General features: G+C 55.3%; 1 pseudogene; it reads right to left on the reverse strand.

Moving 5' to 3' along the window:
* Nucleotides 1-5,946: 5,946 nt before the first annotated feature.
* On the reverse strand, nt 5,947-13,489 carry LOC149123343 (ras-related protein Rab-9A-like; annotated as a pseudogene).
* Nucleotides 13,490-18,301: the final 4,812 nt, after the last annotated feature.

Raw genomic sequence — 18,301 nt, forward strand, 5'->3', positions numbered from 1 at the left:
CTCTTTCAATCCAGCTCTCTGCTATGGCCTGGGAAAGCAGTGGAGGACGGCACTTGGGCTCCTGCACCCGCATGGGAGACCTGGAAGAAGCTCCTGGCTCCTGGCTTCGGATTGGCGCAGCTCCGGCCATTGCGGCCATCTGGGGAGTGAACCAGAGGATGGAAGATCTCTCTCTCTGTCTGTAGCTCTACCTCTCAAATAAATAAAATATTTTAAAAAAAAAATAAGAAAAGAAAGAAACTTGCAACAACTCATGGACCCTCACACCTCTCTAAAGATGAAGGAAGCAGGTTCTCAGAGAGAAAGCTATTTTGCTCCCGAGCCAGCAAAGCGGTCCTTCCAACACGGACGCCTGCACGTATAGTGACTCCACTACAGACAGCCAGGGCTGGGCCAGGCCAAAGCCAGAAGCCAGGAATTCCATCTTGGTTTCCCACGTGGGTACTTGTACCACCGCCTCCTGCCTTCCAGGGTGCACATGCAGGAAGTCTGGACCCAACACGGGATGTGGGTTCCCAAGCAGCGGCGTAAGCACCACACCAAATGCCAGCCCCTGCCCATGCCACCCCCTGGGTCCTCACTAACAACCAAAGAGGCAGGTGCTGCCCTTCTCCCGTCTCACAGGGAGTGCAAGGGTGGCCCCCACCGCCCGCAAGCTGGCAGAGCCAGGGTCGAATCCACAGAGCCTGGGCCGTGCTCAGCCCGGACAGAATGCCCCTCCTCCGCCCTCCCAGGCTCAGTGAGCAGCGCATCAGCCCCGCCCCCGCCGTCCCCTTCTGCCCTGTTGCCCCCTGCTCCGGCAGGGCTGCATCTGCTCCCACCCGGACCACTGCCACGGCCTCACCACTCCAGCCGTCCCAGGCAACACCCAGGTCCTTCCTCAGGCCTGCAGTCTGGCCCCGCCCTGCACCCTGTGCCGGCTCCACCCGCCTCCCTCACACCACAGATCTTCCTCTCTTGCCTTGGCCACCTCTCTGGCTTTTCCACCTGTTCAGAACCCTCTCCAGCTCCTTCGTCCCAGCCTCTTACCCGTGCGTCAGAGCTCGGCTGGACCGCCGTTCCTCGGGCACCTGACCCCTCCCAGCAGCAGTCCCCGCTGGGTTTCCTCCCGCCCTGCAGCCCTTCACCTGCGGTCATGACCGTGAGTCCCTCACTCAGCACCCGACAGCCTGTTAACTACAGGATCCCCCCACACCACTCGCTATCTTACTTATTCATAGTGGTATACTATAGCCATGAACTCACTTTCCCTTCCAAACACGAGGAAGGGAATAAAAGTCTAAAAAAAAAAAAAAAAAAAAAAAAAAAAACAAAAACAAAAACAAAACTATGGCAAGAGTTCACTTTTATCCTGTCACTGGGAGCCGGCTTCTGGAGGAAAGCAAGGGGTGCACTTCCCTCTGATGCCACCAGGGGGCAGGCAGTGCCTGTCTTCAAGAGTGGGTTTCTGTTTTTTAAGATTTATTTTTTTTTGTTTGTTTGTCTGTTTACTAGGTAGAATTACAGCCAGAGAGAGGGAGAGACAGAGAGAAAGATCTTCCATCCACTGGTTCACTCCCCAAATGGCCATAACAGCCAGAGGTGGGCCAATCCAAACCCAGGAGCCAGGCGTCTCCTCCAGGTCTCCCACGCAGGTGCAGGGGCCCAAGCACTTAGGCCATCTTCTACTGCATTCCCTTGTCACAGCAGGGAGCTGGATTGGAAGTGGAGCAGCTGGGATTCTAACCTGTGCCCATATGGGATGCTGTCACTGCATGTTTAACGCCACAGTGCCAGCCCCCAAGAGTGGTTTCTAAGTGCTTGGTGAGGAGGCCTCTTGGTTCCCCAGTGGAACCAGCAGAAGCCTGGCTTTCCACCACACATCACAGCAGCCGGAGGTCCACTTAGGGGAGACACGAGACACTCCTAGGGCATCAGGGGGACTTCCTAGGGGTGATGCTATAAAAATCACGCTGTTCATTTCTCTTGTTACAGAAACCTGGGGAGGGAAGATTCCCTCCACTCAGACAGACACCAAAGACAGTGGAGGATCAAGCAGTATATTACACCAGTGGGCTCAGCTGAAGTTATCTCCTGAGAACTGGGCAACAATCCCCAGTTTCTTACAATATTTATAGGTTCATCAGCATCGCACCTTAGCTGTCACAGCATTGTGGGGGAGGAGTTAAATTGCAGTCTACTTGACTTAGGACCACACTTCCAATGGTCGGAGGGCCCGGGATGTTTGTAAAAGAGATACCAGGGCCAGATTTCTAGGGCAGATGTATGACTGGAGGTTACAGAAGCAGAGCTTAGGGCATCTTCCCTCCCTAGACAAGGGAACAGCGGGCAGCTGCTGCTCTAGTTAACTGCGAGCAGCCACTTTTCCAGGTCTGTGTTGGGAGGAGGGGTCTGCTTCTCTGTCTCTGTCTCTGGTTGCGGCTGTATTTCCTCTACACTTCAGTGCAATTGGCCATGCATCGAGAAAACAGTCAGGAGCCAAGAAAATTTAAAACATACACAGCTGCAGGCGCTGCAGCTCACTAGGCTAATCCTCCACCTTGCGGCGCCGGTACCCCGGGTTCTAGTCCCAGCTGGGGCGCCGGATTCTGTCCCGGTTGCCCCTCTTCCAGGCCAGCTCTCTGCTGTGGCCAGGGAGGGCAGTGGAGGATGGCCCAAGTGCTTGGGCCCTGCACCCGCATGGGAGACCAGGAGGAAGCACCTGGCTCCTGGCTTCGGATCGGCGCAGCGCGCCGGCTGTAGCAGCCATTTGGGAGGTGAACCAACGGAAGGAAGAGCTTTCTCTCTGTCTCTCTCTCTCTCTCACTGTCTAACTCTGCCTGTCAATAAATAAATAAATAAAAACCATGCACAGCTGCTTTTAGATAATTGCTTTAGTATTCAAAGACCTTCAGCACCATAATCAACACAGACCTCGAAACAGCCACGCCTGTGATTTCTTGGGGGCAGATACCACCATTACCCCATTACACAGCAGAAAGCTGTGGCTCAAAGACACACAGCCGCTTGCCCCAGATCACACAGGAACCTCAGAGCCACGGAAGCCAAGCGCTCTGCTAAGACACGGTCACAACCTGATCAGTGTCACTCTCAACAGTGGTTCCAGGATTTTCATCATTGGAGCTGCCACTCACTGGGGGGCTGCCCTGCCTGGCACACATACCCAGATATTAACAAATATCTGATCGCTCAGTCCCCACGTAATTCTGTGACTGGCATGAGAATGAAAACAGCAGCCCTGACCCCGGGAGGGGACCTCCCAGCTGGGCGTGGGCAGTCTCTCGCAGACGTCACAGATCAACATGGGACGAGGCCATTCTGTGCGCACGACAAATCAAAGCCACGTGTGGGCACGGACAGAGCCTGAGCATCCGCCTCTCCCGGCTCACGCGAGTGACGGCTGCTTCCTCACCGGGCGCAGCTTTCACTTCTGTCTGCCTCCTTACAGGAAGCATTTATGAGGCCCCACCTCCCGGCAGCGTTCCATCCAGAGCAAAGCCGGCTTCCTTAACTCCTCCCCTGCCACTCACAGCCCAGGTCCTCCGAGGGCCTCCTGCCCCCTCTCACTGAGCGGCTGGGGTCCCCACCCCCCCACACCAGGTGCACATTCTCCCTCCTGGTTCACCAGGAGGCGGGTATCCCTGGTGGTCTCTGGCTGGAGACAGTGACGGGTTTCATCCAAATTTTAATAAATAAGGAAACTGAAGCTGCGAGGGGCTGAGAACTTTGCCCAGGACCACAAGACAGCGTCAGAAGGAGCCCCGCCTTAGCGCGAAGACTGTGTCCTACCTGTTTAGACGCCTGCTGTTTGAGCCTCAGTTTCCCCCTCTTAGTGAGGCAGTGGACTCCGCCCTCCAACGCTGCCACCTCCTGAGAGTCAGGGGTGCAAATGCGCTGTCGAAGGGACCTGACTTGAGAGAGTGGGGAGGCCTCCCATTGGCTGGGGACCCCTCCCATTGGCTGGGGACCACCTGGGTTCTGAACAGATCTCTCCCATAATGCTTTGCAGCTGGGAAGCTCTCATAACGAACTCGAAGCACCCCACGAGGCACCTGGGCCCCTCCCCCCACCCATCTCCCACCCCCTCCTCTCAGCTGCTACTGTCCCTGCCCCTGCTTCTCCCTCCACCCCACCGCGGGGCACCTCTGCACCAACTGCTGGGAGCTGGGAAAGAGGGATCTCCCTGCCCTCAAGCCTCCACAGGAGACCTGCGCACAAACCTAGAAGACACCTTGTGGTGGGCGGGGCTACCTCCTTGACTGGCAGCTCTCAGAACCGCCTTAGGACACAGAGAGCAGACCCGGCTGGGTTTCTCGGGAGCAGAGCCAGGGCCAATGTGGAAACGCAGGGCTGGGGCAGAGGGGACACATCGTGGTGCAATGGGGACAAAAGGTGCTGTGTCGCTGAGCGCTGCAGGCTGGAACCTGCTGCCCGAGAGGCAGCGAGGGCCGGCAGCGGGTTAATCCTCCACCTGCGGCATCGGCATCCCATTTGGATGGGATGAGTCTGCTTCTGAGAGAGAGGAGAGGCTGCCGGCTCCCTCCTCCGACGAGCTGGGCCACGCAGAGGGAGGCAGGACACGCAAGCACTAGGGAGAAGCCAGTGGGCTCTCTGGCAGGTGCAGCGGCTTCCCCGCCTTCCCCGGGCTGCTCCGTTTCCTCCGCGATGCACCAGGGCCACGCCCAGCTTCGTCCCCATTCAGGTTTGAGTGGACTTTGAGGAACAAGCCAGCGTCTCCTCGTGATGCCGAAAGCCACTTGGAAAACCGACGCAATCTACAGGGAGTGGACTTGACACGTTCCACCTTCATTACGGCGTGACACCTGCACGTAGACAGCGAACTTCGAGGCTTGAATTCAGACCTTTGCTGGGGCTGGGAGATGCGGGAGGATCCTCTCCCACGGCCGGGCCGCGGCAGCAGGTGCAGCTGCCCGGCGGCCACGCGGCAGTGAAGACCCGTAACCAGACGGTGCTGCCCGCGTCTGCTGAATGCGCTTTTGCGTCCCGCACGTGCGCTAACGCCCACCTGTGCCTCCTGCTCCTGCCGTGTTGCGCCGCAGTCTTGACTCCAGTATTTGCAGCTTACTGTGGATTTCCCAGAGGTGACCCCAAAGGACATCGGGGGATCTACTCCACCGCCCGGCGGAGAACTGGGAGACAGATGGCGTTGGAGTCTTTTTCTCGTCTCCGCATCTTTGCCATATGCAAGAGCCCCTGTTCCCCTTGCTTTGTGCCTGACAGAATCCAACTCACACGCCAAATCCGATCCGAACACAGCCTCCTGGGGGAAGCCGGCCCTGTGCTCTGCAGGCTAGAGTGAGGGCTGCACCTGCGTCCCACCGCACTTACTTGGCTGAGACCCGGGGCCTCCGCCTCCGCCACTTGGTAAAGACCGCCCTGACCCAGCTGACTCCTAAGTGCGGTGCCCTGGGGTACAGGAAGAAAATGTTTAGGACCATCTGCTTTATTTCCAGCTAACACTTTGTTAAAACTTCTGTAATCAGGACGGATGCCTGGCACAGCGGTTAAGACACCTCTTGGGCCGCCCACACTTGTATGCGGATGCATGGTTGAGTTCCAGTTCTGCTTCTGTTTGGGTCCCAGCTTCCTGCTAAAGGTTGCCCTGGGAGGCAGCAGGTGATGGCCCAAGTACCTGAGCCCCTGCCACCCACACAGAATCCCAGGTTGAGCTTCAGGCTCTTGGCTTGGGCCTGGCCCTGTCCTGCCCTGGCCGTTGTAGGCATCCGGGGAGTGAACCAGCAGATGGAGGATCTCTGTGTCTCTGTCTGTCTTTCTCTCTGTAGCTTTCTAATAAATAAAAATAAAATATTAAATGTATACTATGTATAATGTACATAATTTATTAGTAAAATATTATGCACTCAGTTACAAATAATTAGTACTATATACAAATAATTATAAATTTTGAAACCATGCAATCGGAAACTTTTTAAATTTTTTTATTTTTTTATTTTTATTTTTTTGACAGGCAGAGTGGACAGTGAGAGAGAGAGACAGAGAGAAAGGTCTTCCTTTGCCGTTGGTTCACCCTCCAATGGCCACCGTGGCCAGCGCACTACGGCCGGCGCACCACGCTGATCCGATGGCAGGAGCCAGGTGCTTCTCCTGGACTTCCATGGGGTGCAGGACCCAAGCACTTGGGCCATCCTCCACTGCACTCCCGGGCCACAGCAGAGAGCTGGCCTGGAAGAGGAGCAACCGGGACAGAATCCGGCGCCCTGACCGGGACTAGAACCCTGTGTGCCAGCGCCGCAAGGCGGAGGATTAGCCTAGTGAGCCGCGGCGCCGGCGCAATCAGAAACTTTTTACTGACATGGAGTGATCAGATAAACCTGAAGACTAGGCGCCTATCACCAAACAGCGCTTAGTCCATGAAGGAGTGAATGAATGATGTTAGCTGTGTGTCCTCTGTTCTAATTATTAGATGCTGGGTGACATCTTGCAAGATAACCTCCCTTTCTTAGGGAATTCCCCATCTGTGTCCTTCCCAGATGATTTCTGCTGCTGTGTTCAAGGGATGTGCAAGTTGCCCATTTTCCAGTAGGGGGCAGTGTAATATAGTCAACAGCACTTGACTTACAATACTCAAATTTTAAGGCTGGCATTGTGGGATAGTGGGTAAAGCCTCTGTTTGTTGTGGCCAGCTGTTGTGGCCATTTTTTTTAAATGGATTTGTTTATTTATTTGAGAGGCAGAGTTATAGAGAAGCAAGAGGGAGAGAGAGAGAGAGAGAGAGGTCTTCCAACCGCTGGTTCACTCCCCAGATGGCTGAAACTGCCAGATCTGCACCAATCCGAAGCCAGGAGCCAAGAGCCAGGAGCTTCTTCGGGGTCTCCCATGCGGGTGCAGGGGCCCAAGGACTTGGGCCACCCTCTACTGCTCTCCCAGGCCTTAGCAGGGAGCTGGATCAGAAGTGGAGCAACCGGGACTAGAATCGGCACCCATATGGGATGCTGGCACTGCAGGCAGTGGCTTTACCCGCTACACCACAGTGCTGGCTCCTGTATATTAGTTTAATTTCCGTAGATGACTCACTGTTGCAGAGGCTAATTCTCTTCTCCACCCTTGTGTTTACGCTGAGTGCATGTGTGAGTGGGTTAGAAGGCGCTGACTATCTCCTTAAACTCAACAGCAAGATGAGCTAGGCTTGGGCTTTCCATGGAGACTGACCGTGTCTGGCTGATCCAAGCGATCTGACCTGTCCCCTGTAGCGGAATCCCGGAACTGCTCCCTCAAATGCTGCTGCGGCATTGGTAGTAGCATCTTTTGCACTTGTTTCAAAGTAAAGGTCATTGCTGTTGCCCCTGCACCAGGCACGGGCTTCTTCTGTAGGCACCTGTCGTCCACTTATGTCGATCTTGTTGCCTGAAATCACACAAGGAAAGCTTTCAGGCTCTTTCACGTCGGCGTAATGTAGGAATATGAATTCTTCTTCCAGCTACTCGAGTTCTGGAAGCCTTGTGCCCCGTCGACACTGCAAGTAAGCAGGCAGCCGCCAGAGCCCCTGGGAAACGGCGCCCTTGGGCTTCGAACCTGACTGGCTGAGTCCCACAGCTGCATGGTAACAAGATGTCCATCCACCCTCAGATCTTTATTTAAAAAAAAAAAAAATCCACCCCTCTTGTACAGAAGAGTTGGGCATCCCACTTATTAGTTACGTGTCTGTTCATGAGAGAGCTCCTCCCACCTCCACCACCTTCTAGGAGGAGTCTTAAAAAGCGATTTCCCTGCCGCTATCACTCTCAAGAACTTAGACTTCAGAGCCGTGCACTTCCAGTACAAGCACCGTTAGCTCCTGGCGTCGCTGGGAAGTCACTCGGCCCTCAGGGAAAAGCGTTGCGTCACAGTGCAAGTTCCTGGCGGCCACACGGAGAGCACCCTGGTGGCTCTGGCAGGCCCGCCCGGGGGCAAGGAGCACGCAAGGCCCAGGACCAGCGCACAGGAGGCAGCTCGGCCCCTACTGCTCCCGTGAGAGTGGAGGAACAACATGGCCACCGCAGCCAATGTTGTTTAAAGAGTTATTTACTTATCTGAAAGGCAGAGTTACAGAGAGGCAGAGGCAGAGAGAAGGAGAGGCAGATAGAGAGAGGTCTTCCATCTGCTGGTTCACTCCCCAAACAGCCACAAGGGCCGGAGCTGGGCCAGTCCAAATCCAGGAGCCAGGAGCTTCTTCCAGGTCTCCCACACAGGTGCAGGGGCCCAAGGATTTGGTCCATCTTCTGCTGCTTTCCCAGACACAGCAGCAGGGAGCTGGATTGGAAGAGGAGCAGCCAGGACTCGAACTGGCGCCAATATGGGATGCCAGCGCTGCAGGTGTCAGCGTTACCTGCTATGCCGCGGCGCCGGCCCTATAGCCAAGGTTTTAATTGCACTAACTACATGCCAGGCTCTGGTGCAAGGCTTGTCATGCATTGATTCGCTTATCCCTACAACAACACACATAGGCAGGAGATAAGCAGAGAGAGGCCAAGAACTTGGTCAAAGCCACGTCAGTGGCATGGCACACGCTCCCTCACCTCTTCCAGTCCCTGATTTCTGTGTCTCTGCACCTGAGGGCTTTCTTGGAAGCCACACAAGGAGGGGCCAGGCACCGAGAAGCCAGAAGCCCCCTGATCTGTGAATGACACAGCGTTAGCTCAGGAATGTCTCAGTTGATGTAACAACATCCCTCCCCCTAGGGGGAGACAGCTGTGAGGATCGTGTCCTACCCCCTTCTTCCTGGCATCCTAGGTTTATGGGGTTAAGCCCTGGTCATGGGCTTGATAACTCAATGTTTACTGGTTGCCTTTATTTTTTTTTTTTTAAGATTTATTTGAAAGTCGAGAGAGAGAGAGAGAGAGAGAGAGATCTTCCATCTGCTGGTTCACTCACCAGATGGCCACAATGGCCAGGGCTGAGCCAGGCTGAACCAGGAGCTTCTTCTGGGTCTCCCACCTGGGTGCAGGGACACAAATACTTGGACCACCTGCTGCTGCTCTTCCCAGGCCATTAGCAGGGAGTTAGATTGGAAGTGGAGCAATCGGGGCTCGAACCAGCACACGTGTGGGATGCTGGCACCGTAGGAGACGGCTTTACCTCTATGCCACAGCACCGGCCCCTACTGTTGACTTTCCTACTGTTTCCCACCCCTGCTCCACCTTACCTAACCAGCCACTTGCCCTTGGCTTTTAAGGAAAGGGAAAGATTTGCCTCTCCTCCCCCACCGTCCCCAGCCTGGCTGGAGAGCGCTTAAACTGTTTTCCTCCCTCCCAAGGACAAAGGCTCTGGGTCTGTTGGATGGGCCTGGATTCTCCACTTAATCGGCTCTTAGAGGTTGAATTGTATCCTCCCCGAAAGAGCCTGGTCCCTCAGAATGTGACCTTATTTGGACAAAGACTTCACAGAGACAATCAAGTTAAGATGAAGTCATGGAGGTGGGCCCCAATCCAGTGGCTGCCGTTCCTAGGAAAAGGAGAAACTGGGAGACCGGCAGTGAGCACACTGCATGGTGCCTGGAGTTGGCTGCACAGGTCCGTAAGAGGAGCAGGCGGGGCAGACACCCTGGCCCCGCCCCCCAGCCCCAGAGCTATGGGGGGGGCAGGTGTCCGAGGCGCCTTGCTGTGGCAGCCCAGGAACGAATGCAGCAGCCAGGGACACCCCCACACCTCTGCCACCACCTCTGTAAAGTGGGGACAATAATGCACCCTCCCTCACAGGGGTCCTAGAGCAGTGGCATGAAGTAGGCACGTAACACGCCCAGCACGGAGCCTGGCTCGTGGCAGCCACTGCTGTCATTGTAACTGAAGTCACAAACCAGCACACACATGTACATGCACACATGCGTGTTCACACATGGCTTCAGGGGAGGGGGCTCCTGCAGAGAGTTCAGAACAACCTGCTCCCAAATCTGCCTTGACCCAAAAGGAAATGAGACAAAGGGTTTTTTAAGATTTATTTTTTTTTTATTTGAAAGGCAGAGTTACAGAGAGGCATGGCACTGGGCGAGAAAGCTCTTCTACCCGCTGGTTCACTCCCCAAATGGCTGCAATGGTTGAGGCTGGGCTAGGCTGGAGCCAGGGGCCAGGGGCTTCATCCGGGTCTCCCACGTGGGTGGCAGGAGCCCAAGCACTTGGGTCATCTTCTGCTGCTTTCCCAGGCCACAGCAGAGAGCTGGAGGGGAAGTGGAGCAGCCGGGACTGGAACCAGTGCTCTGTGGGATGTTGGCCTCGCAGGCACGGCTTAACCCAGTGTGCCACAGTGCAGGCCCTGAGAAAGAGTAGTTACGTCGAAGCATCGGCAGGTTTCTTCATAACTCACAGGAGCCCCTAAGAGGTGGAAGTCCCTGGAATGGCTTTGCTTCCGGTAACTGGCAAGGCCCAGGCTGAAGGCAGGAAGGGCGCAGAGCAGGGAGACACCGTTGTTTTTTTGTTTTGTTTTGTTTTGTTTTGTTTTTTAATGGGTTGTGTCAGTTAAGGCACTCAGTTGCAAACAACAGAATCTCCTCTGGTTGGTTTGGTCAAGAACAGGATCTGAATCTATGGAGACAGGAAAACCGCCCAGCACCACAGGGTTTTGAGGGAGGGGAGCTCAACACCTCTGCCCCCAACCCTGCTCCCACAGCAGGTGCTCAGAACTGTGTGCCAGGAACCCTACCCCTGCCACCCCCAGGGAACCCGGCGATGGTGGTTGAAGGGGGAAGGTGAGGATGAGGGTTAGGGGTGGAGAGCCCCGGCCTGCAATCGCTAGCACTGTACGGGAGAGCTGTGCTTCTGCACCCATTCACTCCCTCCACAGGTATTTAGGGACTGTGTCCGTGGTGCCAGCCGCCATGCCAAGCGCTAGGGATGAAGCAATGAAGACAACAAGGACATGGTCCCTGGAGCGCACTGGATAAGGCCGCGCTCAAACACGGCACCCCTGGGAGGGGGAGGAGTTGGGGTTCTGTTGGCGAGGGTGGGGTTGGGAAGGGGCTGCACTGTTCCAGAAGGTACCTGCAGCCCCGTGGGGGGGCTCCTAGGACCTCAGTGTCTCAGGGCGGCTCCAGCGTCAGGCTCTCTGCCAGAAAGGGACCTGGCTGTCACTGGCAGAGTCCTTGCCCTGGATCCCGGGCATGCTGGCAAATCCCAGATCACCCCACGGGGGCAACCGCAGCCCTCGCCGCACCCAGGGTGACCCACAAGAAGAAAGCCAGCTCGCCAACCTGGCTGACTCTGCAAGGGGGGCGGCTGGCACGGTTCCGGTTAGGTCAAGGGCGCTTCTGGCCGCGCCCTCTGCCACAGTGGCCACTGGGGGGAGGGGGGTGGCTCCTGTGTGGTTTCACAGGACACATCGCCACCCATGCAGGTGTGAGGGTGACAGCGTGGGGACCCCTGAGCTCCACCTCTTTTCCCTGACCTCCCCTCCCAGCCCAGCGCCCTGTCTCACCCCAGGCCCTGGCTCCCTCCCACTGCAGAGCCTGGTGCTCCCCTCCCCCTCCAGGAAGCTCTCCATCCCTCTGCACCTGCGAAGGTCTACAGAGCGCCAGGAGGGAGGTGAGGGGGCGGGGTTTCAGGGACACCCGAGGGCCCACAGCAAGGACCGTTCAGCTGTGACAGTAGGCGCTGTGACGAGCAGTAGACCAGGGCAGCAGCACGCAAGTGTGACAGCTCCAGCTGATAGCTGGCTTTCTGGGCCATTATTACTAATTCTGTTAGATGTGACAATGTCACACTGACAATGTGAGCGCGTATAGATCCTTAGCTGAATTATTTATGGAGTAAGTGGCAGGATGCCTGAGAGTTGCTTCAAAACAACCTCCAGGAAAGAGGCACACACACGAGGCTCTCCACACGCCCGTGTGTGTGTGTGTGTGTGTGTGTGTGTGTTGAGGCTGGGCCTGTGGGACAGCTTCTGGGTCAACCAGGTGCAGGTCGGGTCCCGTCTCTATTCAAATTTGATATTTTGTTCACCGTGGACCTTTTGCATTTTAAATAGGATATATCGGGATGGCCGAGTTCTTTCACTCCCCTTGAATTCTGTGTTCAAGTCCTTCCTGGCCTCTCCCCAGTCCCGCCGGGCTGCTGTGTGCTCGGGGCCGGCCGGGTGAGCTGGAGCTTTTCGGGAGAGCTGATTTCCCCGGGGAGCTGCGTGGAGGGTCTCATCCGAGCCCCGAGGAGGGAAGAGCTGGCATCACAGGACAGAAACGGCCAGGGCAGGAAGCCTGTGGCCCTGCATGGCAGCCTCCCTCTCCTGCTCGGTTGCCCTGCCCGGGCTGCTGCCTCCTCTTTGCTGTTTGATGAGAAAAATCACTTAGTTCGCGCACATGAAGGCGCTCAAGTAGATGACTTATCTGCGGTGTCTGGGTTGCAGCCTTTGGAAATCTTTCCTTTCTCTTGCTTTTCTTTATTCTCTAAGAGGGTTTTCCATCATGAACTTGTATTACCGCCGAGTGCAGCAGAGAACAGCAAGGGAAAGGCAGTTATTCAAAGAAGAGAATCTTCTTGGACACAGAAAGGCACGCAGTGCTTGAGAGAAGGGGCCAGACAGAGGGACCAGACCCCTAGCTGGCCAGCGTTGTTGGCCTGGACGCTGGTGCTGGCGGCTCACTGCCCTCAGCCCCCCGCAGCGCCCTGTCTGCACTGCAGCCAGGGTGATCCTGTTAACAACTTGAACCCGATCATGCGGTTCCAACACCCGAATCCCCCAGCAACTCCCATGTCTGTCAGAGCTCAAGTCTAAGTCCTCGTGAAGGCCTCAAGGTCTGTCCCCACCTCCCCTCCTCCACGACGCCCTCCGGCTCCAGCCACACTGGCCAACGCTGCCGCTCCAGCATAGCAGGCGGTTTGTCCTTGGGGGCCATGCACTTTCCCTGTCCTCCTGTCGCACGGCTCTTCCCCCAGCTGGTCACGGAGCCCACTCTCACCTTCTCCCTGCTTTGCCCAGACATCTGTCAAAGAGGCTTTCCCCCGCCAGGTGACAAAGAACAGCTCCTCCTCTATGGCCGTCACCACCCGGCACCTCCTGCTGCTTTGCCGTCCACGAAGTTGTCACGTCTGACTTGTTATGTCCTTATTCGTCTGTTGTCTGTCTCCTTCCAGGAGGACAGGGTCTTTGGCTGTGTTTCATGTAAGGCCATCGAGGACAATGCCTGGTAGGTAGTTGGTGATATTTGTCGGATAAATCAGCCTCTCATCTCCTGCTCCCTTTGGGGCAGAGCCATTGAATAAACCAAGGATACTGAAATTCCCTAGAAAACCACGCATTTGACGGTGTGGCACCTCTGTATTACTGGGAGCTGTTGTCACCTGGGAGTTCCGAAGAGGGAATGATTATTTCCAACCAAGGTATCAGGAGACATCTCCTAGGGGCCCTGGACCTGGAAGGCCAAGGAGGACGGGGCTGGAAGAGAGCAGGCTGATGGGTCAGCTGAGCGCAAGCCAGGCGGCCAGGGGACCTGCTTGCTGTGCGTGGAGGAACTTACAGCGTGGTTCTGGCTGGGGAGCGCTCAGGCTGCCGGAACCTCACCCTGCTCCAAATCACTTCTTCCTTCGCCTCAGGAAGAATTTCCCCAGAACAGCTTAAACACTGCAAGGAGGAAGGCGACAGGCACAGCACGTGCAATTCAGCAAGCAGCCAGGGTCTCAGCAGAGGGCCTCTGCTCTCCCCACGCCTCCCTCGCCCCAGCTGCCATTTCAACCCCAGGACTGCAAAGCCACAATAGAGCTTAGGAGTTCAACAGAGCCATGGAGAGGGAGATGGGGGAGGGGAGCCCTACGAGACCCCCCCCAACCTGAGTGCCAATGAACGGTCCCTAGAGGATAACAACAGTTGAGATACAGGGGCAGGGGGAGGGGCTTGAGTTATTACTGACATCCCAGCGAAGGATGGGAGAACGATGCCTTGGCCCTTGTGCACCTGCTGCAAACTTGGATGCCAACGCGATTCTTACTGCCCGCCTGCAGCTGCCTGGGGCTGAGCAGAAGCCCTGATCGGCTGTCCCAGGCCTTTTGTTCGTTTTTGTCATTATTTTGGCATTATGAGACCTCTGTTCGGTTTTTCCCCTCTCTGGGGGAATAGAGATAGACAGATAAGTCTTTGAGAGCAAGACGTCTCAGTGGAAATTGGCCGTCGTGGTCCCAGCCGTGGGACTAAACTCCTTAGATCCATTACTGGCGATCTTTTGAAAGTAACGGAGCAGCAGCCACACCCACAGTCCAGCTGAGGAAGCAGAGGCTACGGGGCTGCCGTGGTCACCCCGCTGAGCAGCAGTGGAGCCAGGATAAGTAACCACTCAGTCCTGGACCTGGGCCCCGGGGGCACTGCCCAAACTCATTTCTCCCCCACCCCCAGCCTCACGCCGGCCACCAGAGCACAGGCATGGGGACTCTGGAGGAGTCCCCTCCAGACACCAAGGACGCGGGGTCTTTCCTGTCATTCGTGTTCTCCAGCACCAGCCGGATTTGCTTCTGGCACTGGCTCACCAGAGCCAGCACAGACCCCATGGGTGCAGGGCTGGGCCCCGACAGTTCCAGGGCCACTCATTCACTGCTGACGGACTGGTGCACGGGCTTCCGGTTCCACACCCTCCTTGCTTCTCACAGAACCCGGGAAAGGAGTCTGCCGTTCCCAGCTTATCGTGGGGACAACTCAGCATCCGCCCAAGAGGAAGAGACGCCGAGGGCAAGGGCGGGGTGGCCGGGGACGTCCGTGCCCTCTCCCAGCACATCCGTGTGTCCCCAGCCCCACCACTTACTTCGGGTTTTGATCAAGTGTTCATTGATAGTGCACGATTACGTCATCGGCCGCTGGTGGTGGAGCTCCGGTCTCCGTCCCCTCTGTGGAGGTCAGGCGATGGGGCCCCAAGTCCCAGCCCCATATTCCCCTGATTGGTTTTTCTGGCAACCAGGCCCCATCCGAAGCTCGTACCTGTGCCTTTGGTCGTCTTCTTAGCGATCAAAAGATAGGAAATGTGGCTCAGTGTCTAAGTGACGACTTGGGACTCCACTATCCCATACGAGAGTGCCTGGGTTCAAGCCCCAGCTCCGCTGCTGATCCCGGTTTCCTGCTAATGCACACCGGGGCGGGGCGGGGGTGGGGAGTGAGTAACGGCTCAAGTACTTGGATCGCTGCCACCCACTCGGAAGACCTGGATGGAGCTCCTGATTCCCAGCTTTGGCATGGTTCGGCCTTGGCTGTTGTGGGTATTTGGGGAGTGAGATAGCCGATGGGAGTTCTCTCTCTCTCTCTCGCTCTCTAACTTTGTCTTTCAAATAAAATATTGAATAAATAAATAAATAAATAAAAGCGTGTTTTAAAAGACAGTACGTCTCCAGAGTTGTGAGTACCAAAGTATAGCCACCGTGCCAAGCCCTGACCACAGGGATCTGGGAAGCCCGGAAGGAGGAGCCCTCATGCACACAGCCTGTGACAGACACTGTGCAAGGAACTCCTCAGAGTGGCAGCTTTCCTGGCAAGCTGCTCGCACACGGACATCGGCTGACGATGACTGTGACCAAGGGCCTTTGACCCGAGATAGCTGCCAAGACTTTTTCTTTCCCTCCTTGGCTGGCGCCGTGGCACAGCAGGTAAAGCCACCACCTGTGATGCTGCCATCCCATGGGGGCACTGGTTTGAGTCCCGGCTGATCCCTTTCCAATCCAGCTCTCTGCTAATGGCCCTGGGAAAGCAGCGGAGGATGGCCCAAGTGCTTGGGGCCCTGCCACCCACATGGGAGACCCGGATGCAATTCCTGGCTCCTGGTTTCTACCTGGCTCAACCCTGGCCATTGAGGCCACTTGAGGAGTAACCCAGTGGATGGAAGATCTCTCTCTCTCTCTCTCTCTCTCCTCCCCCTTCCAACCTCCCCCCTCTTTTCTCTGTAACTCTGAATTTCAAATAAATAAATGAATCTTAAAAAAAAAACAACCAATAGCTGGCACCACGGCTCAGTAGGCTATCCTCCGCCTTGCGGCACCAGCACACCGGGTTCTAGTCCCGGTCGGGGCGCCGGATTCTGTCCCGGTTGCCCCTCTTCCAGGCCAGCTCTCTGCTGTGGCCCGGGAGTGCAGTGGAGGATGGCCCAAGTGCTTGGGCCCTGCACCCGCATGGGAGACCAGGATAAGCACCTGGCTCCTGCCACCGGATCAGCGCGGTGCGCCGGCCGCGGCGGCCATTGGAGGGTGAACCAACGGCAAAAGGAAGACCTTTCTCTCTGTCTCTCTCTCTCATTGTCCACTCTGCCTGTCAAAAAACAAACAAACAAAAAACAATAAATTGGATGCCCAGAGCGGGGGCATCCCAGATCACAAGCCCCCACTGCTCCTGAATGACCTGAGAGGTTTGTGCCCCCTGTACCTGGTGCACCTGGCTTCCTCACCACTGGGCTCACCACGGCCGCACCCTGTCCTCTTGCAGTTCTCCTGTGGGACCAGCTCCACCCGCAAAGCCGCTGCTCCCGTCACTGGGAGCCCTTCCTGTCCTGCATCAGATCTGCTTCCTTCCGTGACGTTTTCAAGGCTTAGCTAAGGCCACTTCTTCACAGAGGCTTCTCTGAACCCCAGTCTACGTCGCACCCTTTATTTCTCTCCTGTCCGAGGACCCTCTTTGTCATCTTCGAATGCTGCTGTTTGTATTCCTTTGGTGTATTATGCCTCATTCTTCAGTCAATGACCTTCCCAGCTACAGTCTAAATCAAAAAGGGCTAAGGCTGGATCTGACTCATTCACGATTATGTCCCTGGCACCTGACATGGCACCTAAGATAAATAACACTTATTTGTGGTTTGGCTTAATTCCAAAAAAAAAATTTTTTTTTCTGGAGGGAAATTCAAAAAATAAAGACAAACTGAAAGACAAAATGACAAAATGGTAACAGTTACTTCATTCGTGTAGTAAAATTGAAGCATTTTAAAAATTTATTGCAGGGACAGATGTTTGGCCTACCGTATAATTTGCCTGCATTCCATACTGGAGTGCCTAGGGCCAGTGTCTGGCTCTGGCTTTTAACTCCAGTTTCTCGTAGACACAGACTCCGGGAGGTGGGGCTGGTGACTCAGGGGGCTGGGCCCTTGCCACCCACGTGGGAGACCTGGACTGGGTTCCCATCTCCAGGCTTCAGCCAGGGACATTATGGGCATTTGAGGAGTGAATCAGCAGACAGGAGCTTTGTGTGTCTGAGTCTCTCTCTGCCTCTCAAATAAATCAAAATAAATAAGTCAAAATTGATTACAGCTTATTGATGCTCTTTTGTGATGAAGAAAATAAAAAAAACTTTAAAGTAATTTTGTACCTTATAAAATTTAAAACAAACAGGTGTCTAGGTAAAGATACATACGGAAGAGTAGTCTCATTATAGAGTGTTTCTTCTCCAATTTCTATTGAATTGGATAAAAGGGAAAAAAAAAAAAGTTCCCCCTTCCCCCTCCAAAAAAAATACCATCAGCAAGCAACCACAGACAACAGTAGAATCTCATTTCCTCAACTTGAAAAAGCAATAAACAAAAGAAAAATGCAGACTACTCTGATGTGTTTAAGCCTGGGCCTTAACCCCAAGCATTCTGGAATAACTGTATTCTTGTATTTCTCTGGGGAGAAAGCGTGCAGGGGAAAAGGGAAATGATGCAAAAATCCCGAGAATTCTCACCAGTTCTTCCAGCTAGCTGCCTAATGGGGCCTGACTTAGTGGCGTAAGGCGCGCCTCCTAGCAGGCTCACAGATTCTGCAGGTCAGGAATGCAGGCAGGGCTCTGCTGGGAAGTTCTTCCACTGCCCCCGGCGCTGAGGTCCCAGTGATGCCCAGCTGTGGGCTGAGCTGCAGAATCCCAGTGTCTTCACTCAGATGGCGGAAAGGCTAAGCTGACGGCGGCTGTTGGCCCGGGCGTCTAACGCGCATGTCCAGCAGGGCGGGGCCTCTCCCACTGCGGTCAGCATTCCACGGAGCGAGCACCCCAAGAAAACAAGATGGAAACCTCAGAAAGCACACGGCATCTCGGCCACCGTGTTCTATGGCTTGAGACTGAGTGAGCAAAGCTAGCTCAGATCCCAGGGGAGGAGGCTGACCCAAGTTCTCAGAGGGATAGGCGTAAAAGATTTTGCAAACATGTTCTGAAACTTTCCTGCAATGCAAAATAGAGCCACTCCTTGCGAGAGTTGCCCATCCCGCCATTTGGCACCAGACTCAGCCTATCTACATCAAGTCCAGGTGCAGAAAGGCCTCTTGCTCTGGTTCCGTCCCATGGATCGATCACTCTGAAGATCTGTAAGTTTTACCTGCCTCACACGCACCTAACTGCAACGGTGGGCTAAGCACAGGAGACCACTATGGAC

This window comes from Oryctolagus cuniculus, chromosome 11, assembly GCF_051225735.1.
Source record: "Oryctolagus cuniculus isolate XC-2025 breed Fujian yellow rabbit chromosome 11, ASM5122573v1, whole genome shotgun sequence".
Lineage (NCBI taxonomy): Eukaryota > Metazoa > Chordata > Mammalia > Lagomorpha > Leporidae > Oryctolagus > Oryctolagus cuniculus.